A 19,979-nucleotide genomic window follows, 5' to 3' on the forward strand; every position below is an offset into this window, starting at 1 on the left:
CTGGAATGGGTTCCGATTATGATGATGGAGGCGTAGTTTTCCAAGATCAACCAAACCAACAAGCAAAGGCGAGTATCAGAAAACGATCCGATAGAAGAAATTGTGATGGATTGTTAGCTGAAGAAAATTGTATCTGTAGGCTCTGTGATAATCTGGTTGAAGATGGATGCATAAAGAAATGCCAATCTAGTTTTAATATCCATATGGACCGGCATCCATTGAGTGACTATCACTCCTTAGTGGGTAACGTGTTAAACCAAACAGATTGTTGGGTATGCTCTCAAGTACCTCAGGGTCACAGCAAATCAGGGCTAGTACCATTTCCTTTAACGTTAGGGGAGGTACTTGAGCTAAGTGGTGGGAGACCGGTGGATCGGAGGTTTAACATCTCCAGCCCTCCTAGTTTGAAGCTCCACCAATACCATGTGGATAGGTCCCTCATATGTTTTAACATCTCCAATCCCAGAAAACCGGGAAATTGGGAAGTGTCATGGAGCAACCTTACCATGACCTTTTCACACAGAGCAGATAGAATGCCTACAGATACAGAGCTCGTACGCCACATAGCCAGTAGAGGAAAATCTTTCCGATATCGATATACCCTAGGAAATAGGATTACTAGAGTTGGAGAGGTATCACCAGGATACTGTGCACATATCGTACAAACCGATACGTGCATTAGGCAGATGGAAGAATTAGGGTCAGGAGATTTCACCTGGAAGGTTTGTAACATGGTCATGTCCTTCTCCGTCCCATATGTTCTCCCCGATGATGCATATTTCATATGCGGGAGAAAGGCGTACAAGTGGCTTGCCCCAAACTCTGAAGGATTGTGTTATATTGGAAAAGTATTGCCTGAAGTGATGACTGTTACACATGACAAAATGAAGGACATACACCGTGGTGCCCAAGCTCCTTATACTCACACTCATTACGAGCACCGAGTTAAAAGACAACTGTCAGAAAGGTTAGAGCATCCGGCCTCTGATCTTATCCATGAATCCACCGGGATTCAGGTTCTGGTAGCGTTAGATTTCACTCGTACCGCTCGGGGAGTGATGAATTATAAATACATTTCCGCACTCGCCAATTTGTTAGATAATATCACTGAAATGTATGATGACACGTTTAGATACACTGGAAGAGAACTTCAAGCTTACAAAACAGAACTAGTTCAGCATAGGATGGTTCTTAATTATCTTACAGCAGTAACAGGCGGATATTGTGTTACATTGGCAACACAGTACGGCATAAAGTGTTGCACGTATATCACAAATAGCACCGAGGATCCGGTAGAGGTCATAGACCAAAAGATGGATGATATTCTCCAATTGAAGTGGGAATTTCGTCGAAAACACAATCTCACCCTTGCTGCTGTAGGTAATGAGCTGACTAGTTGGGTGTCATGGTTGAACCCGCGAAATTGGTTCTCCGGTTTAGGAGACTGGGCTCAAGGAGTCATAATGGATGTTGGAAAGTTTCTACTATGTATCTTGGGTGTCGTTATATCGATTGGATTGATATTTAGATGCGGGCAGGCTTTAATGAGGTGCAAACAAAGTACAAAAGTGATGAGCTTGAGGAGCGAGGAAACTGTAATTAACCTGGATTTGATTTATGACCCAATGATAGAAACCAGAATGTGATGAAAATGCGATTATACGGTCCGTTTCTTTCACCTGTTTTTCTGCTTTTCTCCAAGATACAAAGACCCCCTTGGACGAGGAAGTTGACGAGACGCTATACAGACAACAGACAAGCACCAAAGAAGAAGATTTGACAACTTTAAATATGGACACTTGATGAACTTTGCCATGGATCCCCAGTTTCCCTAGTATCTTTAAACTCACGCTAGCCCAACATTTTTGTAAATCTGATGGCACTGACAAAGCTTGTTGCTCATGCCTAAGGAGCAAAACAGCGCAAAGAAGACGACTCTCAACAGATACCGAACACAACTTCAACAACAGATGTACATTTCCCTGACATAGAATATCATTGCATTTTTCGTAAGTGTTCTTTATCTTCATCTCTACAACCCTCAGGTAACGACACACATAGACGATAGGGAATACAGGCACAGATATCAGCAACCACATACCTCCCCCATTCATGTATCATCAACTAAAATGTGCATCCCCATTTTGTTACAACCACAGCCGAAATGAGCTCGGTAGAGTTTGACAGCCCATCCACAGACCTGTACCACAGGATAAGAAGGAATTCAAATGTATACTTCGCAATACCTCGAAGCTAGATTTACCACACGTACGGCACGATGATACATGACCCTCCAAACATGGACTCATACACACATGCTTCTACTTTCTCACTAGGTCATACCCTCTTCACACCTACTCCACTCTTCTCCCCTACCCAACCATGGAAATCAATTAACCCCTGACTTACATTTTTCTCCTTAAATGTTTTGTGGCAGTTATTATTGACTGCCAAAGGGTGGACTGTCAAAGTCAGAAAAATGTCTCAATGCACGTTGCCATATTTGCACCGCACACTGGTCCGCGCTGCGCGTGCGTACGCTCTCCCGTGGAGGCGCATACCCGCAATAGCGTGCACTCGCAGGCGCGGTATGCGTATTTACGGTAGAGTTTATGTAGTCGTAGCGTGCGACTCATTCGTTACAAATGTTCACAATTAATGTAGTTTGTAGATCATGGTCCCCTTGATAGATTCTGAAAGTTTGGTTAAAATAGAAGGTCCCTGGTTAAAGGAATCCCTCTTTGTATTGTACGAAGGGTCTGACAGGAATCATACAGCAGTGTTTGGTACCCATCGGAAGAGTATTTAATTAGTAATATTCCGGTGTTGGTTTGGAGCGTATTAATCGCTCGTGCGAATAGTTATGGACATAAGAAGTTTATGTCCATTTCTATTATTTACACATACTCAGGTATGCGGCGGGAAACCCAGTTTCCCACCCACCTGAGCTGTTGGAAATCGTCACAGCCCACCTGTATGAATCACCCTATGACCTTTTGTTATGATGCAGGGCCGAATTCCTTCGGCCAATGGACAATGGGATTGTAGGACCATGAGATTGCATTGTGTGTGGGGCATAAATAGGCAGGCCGACCACATCCAGCTCTCACTCTCTCATCAACGGTTATCTGCTGATAGCCGGGAGCTGGATATCGAGGCGCAGGCGATCATACCCTTTGTGCGTAAGTTTCTCTCCGTAATCATTGTCTTTCTGTGAGCCAATTTCTCTCCATCTCTCTCTCTCTCTCTCTCTCTCTCTCTCTCTCCTCTTTTCTCTTATATCTCCCATAGTATTATAGTATTGTATTGTATTTCATTTAGGTCAGAGTAGTATTGTCTTTTTGTATTTTAGTTCTGTGGTTAGGAAGTCTCTGTTATATTGTAGTGTATCATTTGTACTGTTATCCCCTTTTACAAGTATATTAGATATAATACAGTTAATAGGCTTTGGAACCTAAACCAGTATCTGTGTATTTTCTATAGTGTTAAGTGTTCACTTGAGCGTCGGTGACGCTCAAGCAGCTTTGTAGTTAGTCAGGTTACACAAGGTTGCATTTACACCCTGTACTCACATTAAGGTATTCAGTGTATTTCATTGGTATAAGGTTTTAACATAAAGGTATAGTGTTGTGAGCGTCTGCATCGCTGGTGACCTCCTCGTGGTCTCGAGCGCACGCTACGCTACAGCGAATCATTCCCCTAGACATAACCAATAACGTGTCCTGTGATCACTGGGCCGCGAGCGAACGTGACGCTTGAGCGTCTCGCCTACGGCTGAGCGATCGCTACGCCAATAGCGTACCATTACGGTACTTCTTAAGCAAACAGCGTACAGTGTTCTTAGCTTCATAAAGGGTTGTTATACGACAAAGGAATTTAGCATTGTCACCAGTGACATGGCCTGCAGGACTATTAGCTTTCCTGGGTAAGGAGGAAATTGACACTGAGGGAGTTGGTGGTGTGGTTTGCGCGAGCTTGGTTACAAGAGGAAGGGATTTACTGGTCAGTGGACTGCTTCCGCTGTCGCCCAAAGTTTTTGAACTTGTCACTGACTTATTATGAATGCGCTGCAGGTGACGTATAAGGGAGGATGTTCCGAGGTGGTTAACGTCCTTACCCCTACTTATTACAGCTTGACAAAGGCAACACACGGCTTGACACCTGTTGTCCGCATTTCTGTTGAAATACTTCCACACTGAAGAGCTGATTTTTTTGGTGTTTTCACCAGGCATGTCAATGGCCATATTCCTCCCACGGACAACAGGTGTCTCCCCGGGTGCCTGACTTAAACAAACCACCTCACCATCAGAATCCTCCTTGTCAATTTCCTCCCCAGCGCCAGCAACACCCATATCCTCATCCTGGTGTACTTCAACACTGACATCTTCAATTCCACTATCAGGAACTGGACTGCGGGTGCTCCTTTCAACACTTGCAGGGGGCGTGCAAATGGTGGAAGGCGCAAGCTCTTCCCGTCCAGTGTTGGGAAGGTCAGGCATCGCAACCGACACAATTGGACTCTCCTTTGGGATTTGTGATTTCGAAGAACACACAGTTCTTTGCTGTGCTTTTGCCGCAAGTCTTTTCTTTTTTCTAGCGAGAGGATGAGTGCTTCCATCCTCATGTGAAGCTGAACCACTAGCCATGAACATAGGCCAGGGCCTCAGCAGTTCCTTGCCACTCCGTGTCGTAAATGGCATATTGGCAAGTTTACGCTTCTCCTCAGACGCTTTTAATTTTGATTTTTGGGTCATTTTTTTACTGATCTTTTGTGTAACGGACCTGGTGGACAGTGTCAGCAGCAGACTGCTAAACTAGTATGAAGAAAGAAAAAAAAAACACCACAGGTAACCAATGTAGATGGATGGATAGTATAGTATTACTTATACTTATGGACGACGAGTGACGACACAGAGGTAGGTACAGCCGTGGCCTACCGTACTGCTGCTTAGTGTTTATATATAAATATAATATACTGTATAACGGACCTGGTGGACAGTGTCAGCAGCAGACTGCTAAACTAGTATGAAGAATAAAAAAAAAAACACCACAGGTATACAATGTAGATGGATGGATAGTATAGTATTACTTATACTTATGGACGACGAGTGATGACACAGAGGTAGGTACAGCCGTGGCCTACCGTACTGCTGCTTAGTGCTTATATATAAATATAATATACTGTATAACGGACCTGGTGGACAGTGTCAGCAGCAGACTGCTAAACTAGTATGAAGAAAGAAAAAAAAAAACACCACAGGTATACAATGTAGATGGATGGATGGATAGTATAGTATTACTTATACTTATGGACGACGAGTGACGACACAGAGGTAGGTACGGCCGTGGCCTACCGTACTGCTGCTTAGTGCTTATATATAAATATAATATACTGTATAACGCAAGTCTTTTCTTTTTTCTAGCGAGAGGATGAGTGCTTCCATCCTCATGTGAAGCTGAACCACTAGCCATGAACATAGGCCAGGGCCTCAGCAGTTCCTTGCCACTCCGTGTCGTAAATGGCATATTGGCAAGTTTACGCTTCTCCTCAGACGCTTTTAATTTTGATTTTTGGGTCATTTTTTTACTGATCTTTTGTGTAACGGACCTGGTGGACAGTGTCAGCAGCAGACTGCTAAACTAGTATGAAGAAAGAAAAAAAAAACACCACAGGTATACAATGTAGATGGATGGATAGTATTACTTATACTTATGGACGACGAGTGACGAGTCGACACAGAGGTAGGTACAGCCGTGGCCTACCGTACTGCTGCTTAGTGCTTAATTATATATATAATATACTATATAACGGACCTGGTGGACACTGCAGTGTCAGCAGACTGCTAAACAAACTAGCATGAAGAAAGAAAAAAACAAAACACCACAGTGTTTTTCAGGCAGACAAACGTATTCTGGACTGGTGGTCACTGTCAGCAAAACTGTGCACTGTACTCCTGCTATAACTGCTCCCCAGTCCCCACAATTAGGCAGTGTGAGCAGTGCACTCAGCACAGATATATCATGCAGCAGTGCAGCACACTGAGTGAGCACAGATATGGTGGAGCATTTTTTTTCAGGCAGAGAAACAACGGATTAAACTTAAAACCCTGCACTGTACTCCCTAACAGCTGCTCCCCGTCCCCAATCCTCCCCACAATTATAACTAACTAAGTTCTAATATAATACAACGGACTCGGAGAGGACGCCAGCCACGTCCTCTCCCTATCAATCTCAATGCACGTGTGAAAATGGCGGCGACGCGCGGCTCCTTATATAGAATCCGAGTCTCGCGAGAATCCGACAGCGGGATGATGGCGTTCGGGCGCGCTTGGGTTAACCGAGCAAGGCGGAAGGATCCGAGGCGCTCGGACCCGTGTAAAAAAAAGGTGAAGTTCGGGCGGGTCGGATTCCGAGGATCCGAACCCGCTCATCACTAGTATTTATAGGTGCCCCCATAACCCACAGCGCCCCATGCTGGAGAATTTCCGCATTACACATAAACCAAAAGTGGATAATGAGACATACAGGGGGAAACAACAAGGACACACCTTAAAGAGATGGGAGCAGGCAACAAAAAGATGGAGGCCCTGACCCCGAGAGCTAACAATCTAATGGCCCTAGACTGATATGCAGCACCCTTCAGAAGGAACGACACCGCACACCTACGTTCTGGCTAGCACTTTTATTATTAGCTGTAATAAAAAGGGAAAATCAATAGGATTCAGACTCGTCCTTCACTGTAGCATGTGTTAATTACACAGAAGGCTGACGAGCCCGCTCCAAAGTCAAGAGGACCTGAGCGAATAACACTAATATTATCCATCCTAATAGGGAGAGAATTACATCCCGGCGTCTTTGTGTGAGAGGATAAGGGAACATTGTATGTTCCAGCATCCTATTCTCCATAGATAATTCCAGAAAACCACGCTCTGAGAAGTGGCTGCAAACTTCTAGGAAAGTAAGCCGTGATTCATGGCCTCAGCATGTGTCGTTAAGATAGATTGGGGAGATGTACCAAGCCTTGGTGGGTGATAAAGTGGAGAGAGATAAAGTACCAACCCCTGTCACTTTTTCAAACACGGCCTGTAACACGGCAGTTAGGAGCGGATTGGCTCTCTCCAAGGCTTAGTACATAGACCCCAGAGAAAGATGCAGTAGTTGGCATTGAGGGCCAGTAGTGTGACCGGGGATAAAAAGTCAGTGGGTTTGAGAGGGTGGATGGTAGTAGTATTTAGTGGGAGGGGGTGGCTGGTGAAACTGGGGGGGGCGGGGGGGGGAGAGGGTAGTGTGCTGGTGGAAAAGTGTTTTGAGGTACTGTAGTGATGAGTTGGGCATTTAGTAGAGATGAGCGCCTGAAATTTTTCGGGTTTTGTGTTTTGGTTTTGGGTTCGGTTCCGTGGCCGTGTTTTGGGTTCGAACGCGTTTTGGCAAAACCTCACCGAATTTTTTTTGTCGGATTCGGGTGTGTTTTGGATTCGGGTGTTTTTTTCAAAAAACACTAAAAAACAGCTTAAATCATAGAATTTGGGGGTCATTTTGATCCCAAAGTATTATTAACCTCAAAAACCATAATTTACACTCATTTTCAGTCTATTCTGAATACCTCACACCTCACAATATTATTTTTAGTCCTAAAATTTGCACCGAGGTCGCTGTGTGAGTAAGATAAGCGACCCTAGTGGCCGACACAAACACCGGGCCCATCTAGGAGTGGCACTGCAGTGTCACGCAGGATGTCCCTTCCAAAAAACCCTCCCCAAACAGCACATGACGCAAAGAAAAAAAGAGGCGCAATGAGGTAGCTGTGTGAGTAAGATTAGCGACCCTAGTGGCCGACACAAACACCGGGCCCATCTAGGAGTGGCACTGCAGTGTCACGCAGGATGGCCCTTCCAAAAAACCCTCCCCAAACAGCACATGACGCAAAGAAAAAAAGAGGCGCAATGAGGTAGCTGTGTGAGTAAGATTAGCGACCCTAGTGGCCGACACAAACACCGGGCCCATCTAGGAGTGTCACTGCAGTGTCACGCAGGATGTCCCTTCCAAAAAACCCTCCCCAAACAGCACATGACGCAAAGAAAAAAAGAGGCGCAATGAGGTAGCTGACTGTGTGAGTAAGATTAGCGACCCTAGTGGCCGACACAAACACCGGGCCCATCTAGGAGTGGCACTGCAGTGTCACGCAGGATGTCCCTTCCAAAAAAGTTTAACCCTCCCCAAACAGCACATGACGCAAAGAAAAAAAGAGGCGCAATGAGGTAGCTGACTGTGTGAGTAAGATTAGCGACCCTAGTGGCCGACACAAACACCGGGCCCATTTAGGAGTGGCACTGCAGTGTCACGCAGGATGTCCCTTCCAAAAAACCCTCCCCAATCAGCACATGACGCAAAGAAAAAGAAAAGAAAAAAGAGGTGCAAGATGGAATTGTCCTTGGGCCCTCCCACCCACCCTTATGTTGTATAAACAAAACAGGACATGCACACTTTAACCAACCCATCATTTCAGTGACAGGGTCTGCCACACGACTGTGACTGATATGACGGGTTGGTTTGGACCCCCACCAAAAAAGAAGCAATTAATCTCTCCTTGCACAAACTGGCTCTACAGAGGCAAGATGTCCACCTCATCATCATCCTCCGATATATCACCGTGTACATCCCCCTCCTCACAGATTATCAATTCGTCCCCACTGGAATCCACCATCTCAGCTCCCTGTGTACTTTGTGGAGGCAATTGCTGCTGGTCAATGTCTCCGCGGAGGAATTGATTATAATTCATTTTAATGAACATCATCTTCTCCACATTTTCTGGATGTAACCTCGTACGCCGATTGCTGACAAGGTGAGCGGCGGCACTAAACACTCTTTCGGAGTACACACTTGTGGGAGGGCAACTTAGGTAGAATAAAGCCAGTTTGTGCAAGGGCCTCCAAATTGCCTCTTTTTCCTGCCAGTATAAGTACGGACTGTGTGACGTGCCTACTTGGATGCGGTCACTCATATAATCCTCCACCATTCTATCAATGTTGAGAGAATCATATGCAGTGACAGTAGACGACATGTCCGTAATCGTTGTCAGGTCCTTCAGTCCGGACCAGATGTCAGCATCAGCAGTCGCTCCAGACTGCCCTGCATCACCGCCAGCGGGTGGGCTCGGAATTCTGAGCCTTTTCCTCGCACCCCCAGTTGCGGGAGAATGTGAAGGAGGAGATGTTGACAGGTCGCGTTCCGCTTGACTTGACAATTTTGTCACCAGCAGGTCTTTCAACCCCAGCAGACCTGTGTCTGCCGGAAAGAGAGATCCAAGGTAGGCTTTAAATCTAGGATCGAGCACGGTGGCCAAAATGTAGTGCTCTGATTTCAACAGATTGACCACCCGTGAATCCTTGTTAAGCGAATTAAGGGCTCCATCCACAAGTCCCACATGCCTAGCGGAATCGCTCCGTGTTAGCTCCTCCTTCAATGTCTCCAGCTTCTTCTGCAAAAGCCTGATGAGGGGAATGACCTGACTCAGGCTGGCAGTGTCTGAACTGACTTCACGTGTGGCAAGTTCAAAGGGCATCAGAACCTTGCACAACGTTGAAATCATTCTCCACTGCGCTTGAGACAGGTGCATTCCACCTACTATATCGTGCTCAATTGTATAGGCTTGAATGGCCTTTTGCTGCTCCTCCAACCTCTGAAGCATATAGAGGGTTGAATTCCACCTCGTTACCACTTCTTGCTTCAGATGATGGCAGGGCAGGTTCAGTAGTTTTTGGTGGTGCTCCAGTCTTCTGTACGTGGTGCCTGTACGCCGAAAGTGTCCCGCAATTCTTCTGGCCACCGACAGCATCTCTTGCACGCCCCTGTCGTTTTTAAAAAAATTCTGCACCACCAAATTCAAGGTATGTGCAAAACATGGGACGTGCTGGAATTTGCCCATATTTAATGCACACACAATATTGCTGGCGTTGTCCGATGCCACAAATCCACAGGAGAGTCCAATTGGGGTAAGCCATTCCGCGATGATCTTCCTCAGTTGCCGTAAGAGGTTTTCAGCTGTGTGCGTATTCTGGAAAGCGGTGATACAAAGCGTAGCCTGCCTAGGAAAGAGTTGGCGTTTGCGAGATGCTGCTACTGGTGCCGCCGCTGCTGTTCTTGCGGCGGGAGTCCATACATCTACCCAGTGGGCTGTCACAGTCATATAGTCCTGACCCTGCCCTGCTCCACTTGTCCACATGTCCGTGGTTAAGTGGACATTGGGTACAACTGCATTTTTTAGGACACTGGTGAGTCTTTTTCTGACGTCCGTGTACATTCTCGGTATCGCCTGCCTAGAGAAGTGGAACCTAGATGGTATTTGGTAACGGGGGCACACTGCCTCAATAAATTGTCTAGTTCCCTGTGAACTAACGGCGGATACCGGACGCACGTCTAACACCAACATAGTTGTCAAGGCCTCAGTTATCCGCTTTGCAGCAGGATGACTGCTGTGATATTTCATCTTCCTCGCAAAGGACTGTTGAACAGTCAATTGCTTACTGGAAGTAGTACAAGTGGGCTTACGACTTCCCCTCTGGGATGACCATCGACTCCCAGCAGCAACAACAGCAGCGCCAGCAGCAGTAGGCGTTACACGCAAGGATGCATCGGAGGAATCCCAGGCAGGAGAGGAATTGTCAGAATTGCCAGTGACATGGCCTGCAGGACTATTGGCATTCCTGGGGAAGGAGGAAATTGACACTGAGGGAGTTGGTGGGGTGGTTTGCGTGAGCTTGGTTACAAGAGGAAGGGATTTACTGGTCAGTGGACTGCTTCCGCTGTCACCCAAAGTTTTTGAACTTGTCACTGACTTATTATGAATGCGCTGCAGGTGACGTATAAGGGAGGATGTTCCGAGGTGGTTAACGTCCTTACCCCTACTTATTACAGCTTGACAAAGGGAACACACGGCTTGACACCTGTTGTCCGCATTTCTGGTGAAATACCTCCACACCGAAGAGCTGATTTTTTTGGTATTTTCACCTGGCATGTCAACGGCCATATTCCTCCCACGGACAACAGGTGTCTCCCCGGGTGCCTGACTTAAACAAACCACCTCACCATCAGAATCCTCCTGGTCAATTTCCTCCCCAGCGCCAGCAACACCCATATCCTCCTCATCCTGGTGTACTTCAACACTGACATCTTCAATCTGACTATCAGGAACTGGACTGCGGGTGCTCCTTCCAGCACTTGCAGGGGGCGTGCAAATGGTGGAAGGCGCATGCTCTTCACGTCCAGTGTTGGGAAGGTCAGGCATCGCAACCGACACAATTGGACTCTCCTTGTGGATTTGGGATTTCGAAGAATGCACAGTTCTTTGCTGTGCTGCTTTTGCCAGCTTGAGTCTTTTCATTTTTCTAGCGAGAGGCTGAGTGCTTCCATCCTCATGTGAAGCTGAACCACTAGCCATGAACATAGGCCAGGGCCTCAGCCGTTCCTTGCCACTCCGTGTCGTAAATGGCATATTGGCAAGTTTACGCTTCTCCTCCGACAATTTTATTTTAGGTTTTGGAGTCCTTTTTTTTCTGATATTTGGTGTTTTGGATTTGACATGCTCTGTACTATGACATTGGGCATCGGCCTTGGCAGACGACGTTGCTGGCATTTCATCGTCTCGGCCATGACTAGTGGCAGCAGCTTCAGCACGAGGTGGAAGTGGATCTTGATCTTTCCCTAATTTTGGAACCTCAACATTTTTGTTCTCCATATTTTAATAGGCACAACTAAAAGGCACCTCAGGTAAACAATGGAGATGGATACTAGTATACAATTATGGACTGCCTGCCGAGTGCAGATACAGAGGTAGCCACAGCCGTGAACTACCGTACTGTACTGTGTCTGCTGCTAATATAGACTGGTTGATAAAGAGATGTCTATGTAACTATGTATGTATAAAGAAGAAAGAAAAAAAAACCACGGTTAGGTGGTATACAATTATGGACGGACTGCCTGCCGAGTGCAGACACAGAGGTAGCCACAGCCGTGAACTACCGTACTGTACTGTGTCTGCTGCTAATATAGACTGGTTGATAAAGAGATGTCTATGTAACTATGTATGTATAAAGAAGAAAGAAAAAAAAACCACGGTTAGGTGGTATACAATTATGGACGGACTGCCTGCCGAGTGCAGACACAGAGGTAGCCACAGCCGTGAACTACCGTACTGTACTGTGTCTGCTGCTAATATAGACTGGTTGATAAAGAGATGTCTATGTAACTATGTATGTATAAAGAAGAAAGAAAAAAAAACCACGGTTAGGTGGTATACAATTATGGACGGACTGCCTGCCGAGTGCAGACACAGAGGTAGCCACAGCCGTGAACTACCGTACTGTACTGTGTCTGCTGCTAATATAGACTGGTTGATAAAGAGATGTCTATGTAACTATGTATGTATAAAGAAGAAAGAAAAAAAAACCACGGTTAGGTGGTATACAATTATGGACGGACTGCCTGCCGAGTGCAGACACAGAGGTAGCCACAGCCGTGAACTACCGTACTGTACTGTGTCTGCTGCTAATATAGACTGGTTGATAAAGAGATGTCTATGTAACTATGTATGTATAAAGAAGAAAGAAAAAAAAACCACGGTTAGGTGGTATACAATTATGGACGGACTGCCTGCCGAGTGCAGACACAGAGGTAGCCACAGCCGTGAACTACCGTACTGTACTGTGTCTGCTGCTAATATAGACTGGTTGATAAAGAGATGTCTATGTAACTATGTATGTATAAAGAAGAAAGAAAAAAAAACCATGGTTAGGTGGTATACAATTATGGACGGACTGCCTGCCGAGTGCAGACACAGAGGTAGCCACAGCCGTGAACTACCGTACTGTACTGTGTCTGCTGCTAATATAGACTGGTTGATAAAGAGATGTCTATGTAACTATGTATGTATAAAGAAGAAAGAAAAAAAAACCACGGTTAGGTGGTATACAATTATGGACGGACTGCCTGCCGAGTGCAGACACAGAGGTAGCCACAGCCGTGAACAACCGTACTGTACTGTGTCTGCTGCTAATATAGACTGGTTGATAAAGAGATGTCGTAGTAGTATGTATGTATAAAGAAGAAGAAAAAACCACGGTTAGGTGGTATACAATTATGGACGGACTGCCTGCCGAGTGCAGACACAGAGGTAGCCACAGCCGTGAACTACCGTACTGTGTCTGCTGCGACTGGATGATAAATGATATAAAAAATATATATATATCACTACTGCAGCCGGACAGGTATATATTATATATTATATAATGACGGACCTGCTGGACACTGTCTGTCAGCAGAATGAGTTTTATTTTTATAGAATAAAAAAAACAACAACACACAAGTGAAGTCACACGACGAGTGTTTAACTTTTTCAGGCAATCACAATATAAGTATACTACTAACTATACTGGTGGTCAGTGTGGTCAGGTCACTGGTCAGTCACACTGGCAGTGGCACTCCTGCAGCAAAAGTGTGCACTGTTTAATTTTAATATAATATTATGTACTCCTGGCTCCTGCTATAACCTATAACTGGCACTGCAGTGCTCCCCAGTCTCCCCCACAATTATAAGCTGTGTGAGCTGAGCAGTCAGACAGATATATAATATATATAGATGATGCAGCACACTGGGCTGAGCCTGAGCAGTGCACACAGATATGGTATGTGACTGAGTCACTGTGTGTATCGCTTTTTTCAGGCAGAGAACGGATATATTAAATAAACTGCACTGTCTGGTGGTCACTCACTATATAATATTATGTACTCCTGGCTCCTGCTATAACCTATAACTGGCACTGCAGTGCTCCCCAGTCTCCCCCACAATTATAAGCTGTGTGAACTGAGCAGTCAGACAGATATATAATATATATAGATGATGCAGCACACTGGGCTGAGCAGTGCACACAGATATGGTATGTGACTGAGTCACTGTGTGTATCGCTTTTTTCAGGCAGAGAACGGATATATTAAATAAACTGCACTGTCTGGTGGTCACTCACTAGTAAACTCTCTGCACTCTCTACACTTCTACAGTACTCCTCCTAGTCCTAAGCTCCAGTAAATCTCTCTCTCTTATAATCTAAATGGAGAGGACGCCAGCCACGTCCTCTCACTATCAATCTCAATGCACGTGTGAAAATGGCGGCGACGCGCGGCTCCTTATATAGAATCCGAGTCTCGCGAGAATCCGACAGCGTCATGATGACGTTCGGGCGCGCTCGGGTTAACCGAGCAAGGCGGGAGGATCCGAGTCTGCTCGGACCCGTGAAAAAAATCATGAAGTTCGGGCGGGTTCGGATTCAGAGAAACCGAACCCGCTCATCTCTAGCATTTAGTAGGTGGAGTTGGTGATGGAGAAGAGATAGAGGACTAGTTACACTGAGGATGAGGTGGCCATTGGTGATGATGGGAATAGAGTACGGCTGAGGATGTAGATGAGGAAACTGTTCTGAGGAAAAAGGAGGAGTGGGAGGATGAAGATAATTATGAGACTACGATGGTGGAGTTAAGGTAGTTGAGTAGGGTAAGTGTAGTGATATTGCAGCAGAAGAGGGCAGTAATCCTTGGGGCTAGGGATGGCCACCAATGGTCGTTCACAGATGATAGGTGGTTTTACCATCTATGGCGGAGGTTCAAATAGTTTCCCTCCGTCAATGGTAGCCATGGGTCCATCATCAGTAGCCCTGACTGCATCGCCACCATCAGCTTCAAGTCCAGCAGCTTACAGCATTCAATTCGCCAGCATGCTGTGACATGTTGGGATGGGTGGGCTGCCCCGCCGCCTCGCCTGCCCTCTAGCTGTAGTGCGCCGCTGGCAGAGGGACGTGCGGTGGATTTTTGAACTTGCACGTTTCATGGATAGTCACCAAACATCACCAACTGAGACCAGACCTCATTACAATCTACCGGATCATGCTGGCACATCGCCTCTGCATTTAGTTTATCCTATATAATATATGCGACTTAAATGATGAATTTCCATTTTCCAGCAGATTGTTTTACAACCCCTCCGCTCACAGATTACCAGGATAGATCGTAAGCTGCCCGGGTTCCAGCGCTCCTGTGCATGAAATTCCTATTTGCGGTAGACATACAGTACGCTGTCAGAGGACAAATAAAAAATAAACGATTACACATCTTTAAAGAGAAATCAACTTTCCAAATGATTGGGCATTCCAATTGTGTTCCCGCGCTCCTGCAGCGCACGCCTGGCAGGGTTTATCTGGCAAATACTTCTTCATCTGAGAAGGGCAGCACTTCATAAAAAATATTTGAAATAAAATTAACCAGGATCTGCAACGCTGCGTCTTTTAAACCCATAATCCTTTTTAATAGAAAGAAAAGGAACTCGGTGCTTAAAAAGGATTTTGGCAGTGGCGTGAGGTAAGGGGGGAAAAATGACGATTTGAATACATTTTACTTTGCAATTCTGTGCAGTCATTAAGCCGTTATTGCGAGTTAAGAGAGCAATGGACGCACGGGGACTGGAAAGCAGCCGTTGCCCTCTATACTCCGTACGCCGCGGCGATGTCATCAGGACAACATTGAAAAGTCCATTTGGAAAGGAAGGCGATGACTGGAATTGAATGTGATTGCAATGGCCTGAGCTAGAAGTGCCCTGTTGTGATGTAGAGGTCAAAGACGCACATTTAATCTGAGAGCAGGAGTCAGGGCAGAGCCGCCTCAATGCTTCATTTTCATACAGACGGATATTCTCCATCTGCTGAAAACCCAGCACAGAGCAGGAGAACCAGGTCCCTGTACTGCAAATTATCAGCCGATGCGTTGTGCTGTTTTCACCATTACTACAGAATAATATAAACGCATAAAGGTGGGGAAATAGGGGGTCATTCTGAGTTGATCGCTAACTGCATTTGTTCGCAGCGCAGCGATCAAGCTAAAAAATGCCAGTTCTGCGCATGCGTATGCGGCGCAATGCGCACGCATGCCGTACGGGCACAACGAACGATGCAGTTTTGCACAGGGTCTAGCGATGCGTTTCAGTCGCACTGGTGGCCGCAGAGTGATTGACATGAAGTGTGCGTTTCTGGGTGGCAACTGACCGTTTTCAGGGAGTGTTTGGAAAAACGCAGGCGTGGCAGGAAAAACGCAGGCGTGGCTGGGCGAACGCAGGGCGTGTTCATGACGTCAAATCCGGAACTGAATAGTCTGAAGTGATCGCAAGCGCTGAGTAGGTATTGAGCTACTCTAAAACTGCACTAAAAAAATTTGTAGCCGCTCTGCGATACTTTTGTTCGCACTTCTGCTAAGCTAAAATACACTCCCAGTGGGCGGCGGCATAGCGTTTGCACGGCTGCTAAAAACTGCTAGCGAGCGATCAACTCGGAATGACCCCCATAGTTCTTTACATCATACTGCTTTCTATTTCAGGCGTGGCTGGGCGAACGCTGGGCGGGTGTGTGACGTAAAATCAGGAACTGAATAGTCTGAAGTGATCGCAAGCGCCGAGTAGGTTTTGAGCTACTCAGAAACTGCACAAACATTTTTTGCAGGTGCTCTGCGATAAAAACGTTTGCACTTCTGCTAAGCTATAATACACTCCCAGTGGGCGGCGGCATAGCGTTTGCACGGCTGCTAAAAACTGCTAGCGAGCGATCAACTCGGAATGACCCCCGTAGTCTCTGCACGCAATGCATCTCTCTGCACAAAATGCAAAACGCACCATACACAAGAGCATTCATACAGATTAGAAGACATTTCCAAGGTTTGGACATGTGCAGGGGCTTACCCTCAGGGGCTGGTGCGTAGCGTTAACTATCGTTATGTAGCGTTAACTGTCGCGTCACAACACTATTTTTTTACGCTTACGTTTTTTTTACATTGGGGAAGAAGTACATGCGATTAGAGATGAGCGGGTTCGGTTTCTCTGAATCCGAACCCGCCAGAACTTCATGGTTTTTTTCACGGGTCCGAGCAGACTCGGATCTTCCCGCCTTGCTCGGTTAACCCGAGCGCGCGCCCGAACATCATCATGACGCTGTCGGATTCTCGCGAGACTCGGATTCTATATAAGGAGCCGCGCGTCGCCGCCATTTTCACACGTGCATTGAGATTGATAGGGAGAGGACGTGGCTGGCGTCCTCTCCATTTAGATTATAAGAGACTGAGAGAGATTTACTGGAGCTGACTAGGAGGAGTACTGTTACTGTAGAAGTGTAGAGACTGAGTGGAGAGAGTTTACTAGTGAGGACAGTGCAGTTTACTTTATAATCCGTTCTCTGCCTGAAAAAAGCGATACACAGCACACAGTGACTCAGTCACATACCATATCTGTGTGCACTGCTCAGGCTCAGGCCAGTGTGCTGCATCATCTATATATAATATTATATATATCTGTCTGACTGCTCAGCTCACACAGCTTATAATTGTGGGGGAGACTGGGGAGCACTACTGCAGTGCCAGTTATAGGTTATAGCAGGAGCCAGGAGTACATAATATATTATATAGTGAGTGACCACCAGACACACAGTGCAGTTTATTTAATATATCCGTTCTCTGCCTGAAAAAAGCGATACACACAGTGACTCAGTCAGTCACATACCATATCTGTGTGCACTGCTCAGGCTCAGGCCAGTGTGCTGCATCATCTATTATCTATATATAATATTATATATATCTGTCTGACTGCTCAGCTCACACAGCTTATAATTGTGGGGGAGACTGGGGAGCACTACTGCAGTGCCAGTTATAGGTTATAGCAGGAGCCAGGAGTACATAATATATTATATAGTGAGTGACCACCAGACACACAGTGCAGTTTATTTAATATATCCGTTCTCTGCCTGAAAAAAGCGATACACACAGTGACTCAGTCAGTCACATACCATATCTGTGTGCACTGCTCAGGCTCAGGCCAGTGTGCTGCATCATCTATTATCTATATATAATATTATATATATCTGTCTGACTGCTCAGCTCACACAGCTTATAATTGTGGGGGAGACTGGGGAGCACTACTGCAGTGCCAGTTATAGGTTATAGCAGGAGCCAGGAGTACATAATATATTATATAGTGAGTGACCACCAGACACACAGTGCAGTTTATTTAATATATCCGTTCTCTGCCTGAAAAAAGCGATACACACAGTGACTCAGTCAGTCACATAGTATACCATATCTGTGTGCACTGCTCAGGCTCAGGCCAGTGTGCTGCATCATCTATTATCTATATATAATATTATATATATCTGTCTGACTGCTCAGCTCACACAGCTTATAATTGTGGGGGAGACTGGGGAGCACTACTGCAGTGCCAGTTATAGGTTATAGCAGGAGCCAGGAGTACATAATATTAGAGATGAGCGCCTGAAATTTTTCGGGTTTTGTGTTTTGGTTTTGGGTTCGGTTCCGCGGCCGTGTTTTGGGTTCGAACGCGTTTTGGCAAAACCTCACCGAATTTTTTTTGTCGGATTCGGGTGTGTTTTGGATTCGGGTGTTTTTTTCAAAAAACACTAAAAAACAGCTTAAATCATAGAATTTGGGGGTCATTTTGATCCCAAAGTATTATTAACCTCAAAAACCATAATTTACACTCATTTTCAGTCTATTCTGAATACCTCACACCTCACAATATTATTTTTAGTCCTAAAATTTGCACCGAGGTCGCTGTGTGAGTAAGATAAGCGACCCTAGTGGCCGACACAAACACCGGGCCCATCTAGGAGTGGCACTGCAGTGTCACGCAGGATGTCCCTTCCAAAAAACCCTCCCCAAACAGCACATGACGCAAAGAAAAAAAGAGGCGCAATGAGGTAGCTGTGTGAGTAAGATTAGCGACCCTAGTGGCCGACACAAACACCGGGCCCATCTAGGAGTGGCACTGCAGTGTCACGCAGGATGGCCCTTCCAAAAAACCCTCCCCAAACAGCACATGACGCAAAGAAAAAAAGAGGCGCAATGAGGTAGCTGTGTGAGTAAGATTAGCGACCCTAGTGGCCGACACAAACACCGGGCCCATCTAGGAGTGGCACTGCAGTGTCACGCAGGATGTCCCTTCCAAAAAACCCTCCCCAAACAGCACATGACGCAAAGAAAAAAAGAGGCGCAATGAGGTAGCTGTGTGAGTAAGATTAGCGACCCTAGTGGCCGACACAAACACCGGGCCCATCTAGGAGTGGCACTGCAGTGTCACGCAGGATGTCCCTTCCAAAAAACCCTCCCCAAACAGCACATGACGCAAAGAAAAAAAGAGGCGCAATGAGGTAGCTGACTGTGTGAGTAAGATTAGCGACCCTAGTGGCCGACACAAACACCGGGCCCATCTAGGAGTGGCACTGCAGTGTCACGCAGGATGTCCCTTCCAAAAAACCCTCCCCAATCAGCACATGATGCAAAGAAAAAGAAAAGAAAAAAGAGGTGCAAGATGGAATTGTCCTTGGGCCCTCCCACCCACCCTTATGTTGTATAAACAAAACAGGACATGCACACTTTAACCAACCCATCATTTCAGTGACAGGGTCTGCCACACGACTGTGACTGATATGACGGGTTGGTTTGGACCCCCCCCAAAAAAGAAGCAATTAATCTCTCCTTGCACAAACTGGCTCTACAGAGGCAAGATGTCCACCTCATCTTCACCCTCCGATATATCACCGTGTACATCCCCCTCCTCACAGATTATCAATTCGTCCCCACTGGAATCCACCATCTCAGCTCCCTGTGTACTTTGTGGAGGCAATTGCTGCTGGTCAATGTCTCCGCGGAGGAATTGATTATAATTCATTTTAATGAACATCATCTTCTCCACATTTTCTGGATGTAACCTCGTACGCCGATTGCCGACAAGGTGAGCGGCGGCACTAAACACTCTTTCGGAGTACACACTTGTGGGAGGGCAACTTAGGTAGAATAAAGCCAGTTTGTGCAAGGGCCTCCAAATTGCCTCTTTTTCCTGCCAGTATAAGTACGGACTGTGTGACGTGCCTACTTGGATGCGGTCA

Source organism: Pseudophryne corroboree, chromosome 10 (genome assembly GCF_028390025.1).
Source record: "Pseudophryne corroboree isolate aPseCor3 chromosome 10, aPseCor3.hap2, whole genome shotgun sequence".
NCBI classification, from domain to species: Eukaryota; Metazoa; Chordata; class Amphibia; order Anura; family Myobatrachidae; genus Pseudophryne; species Pseudophryne corroboree.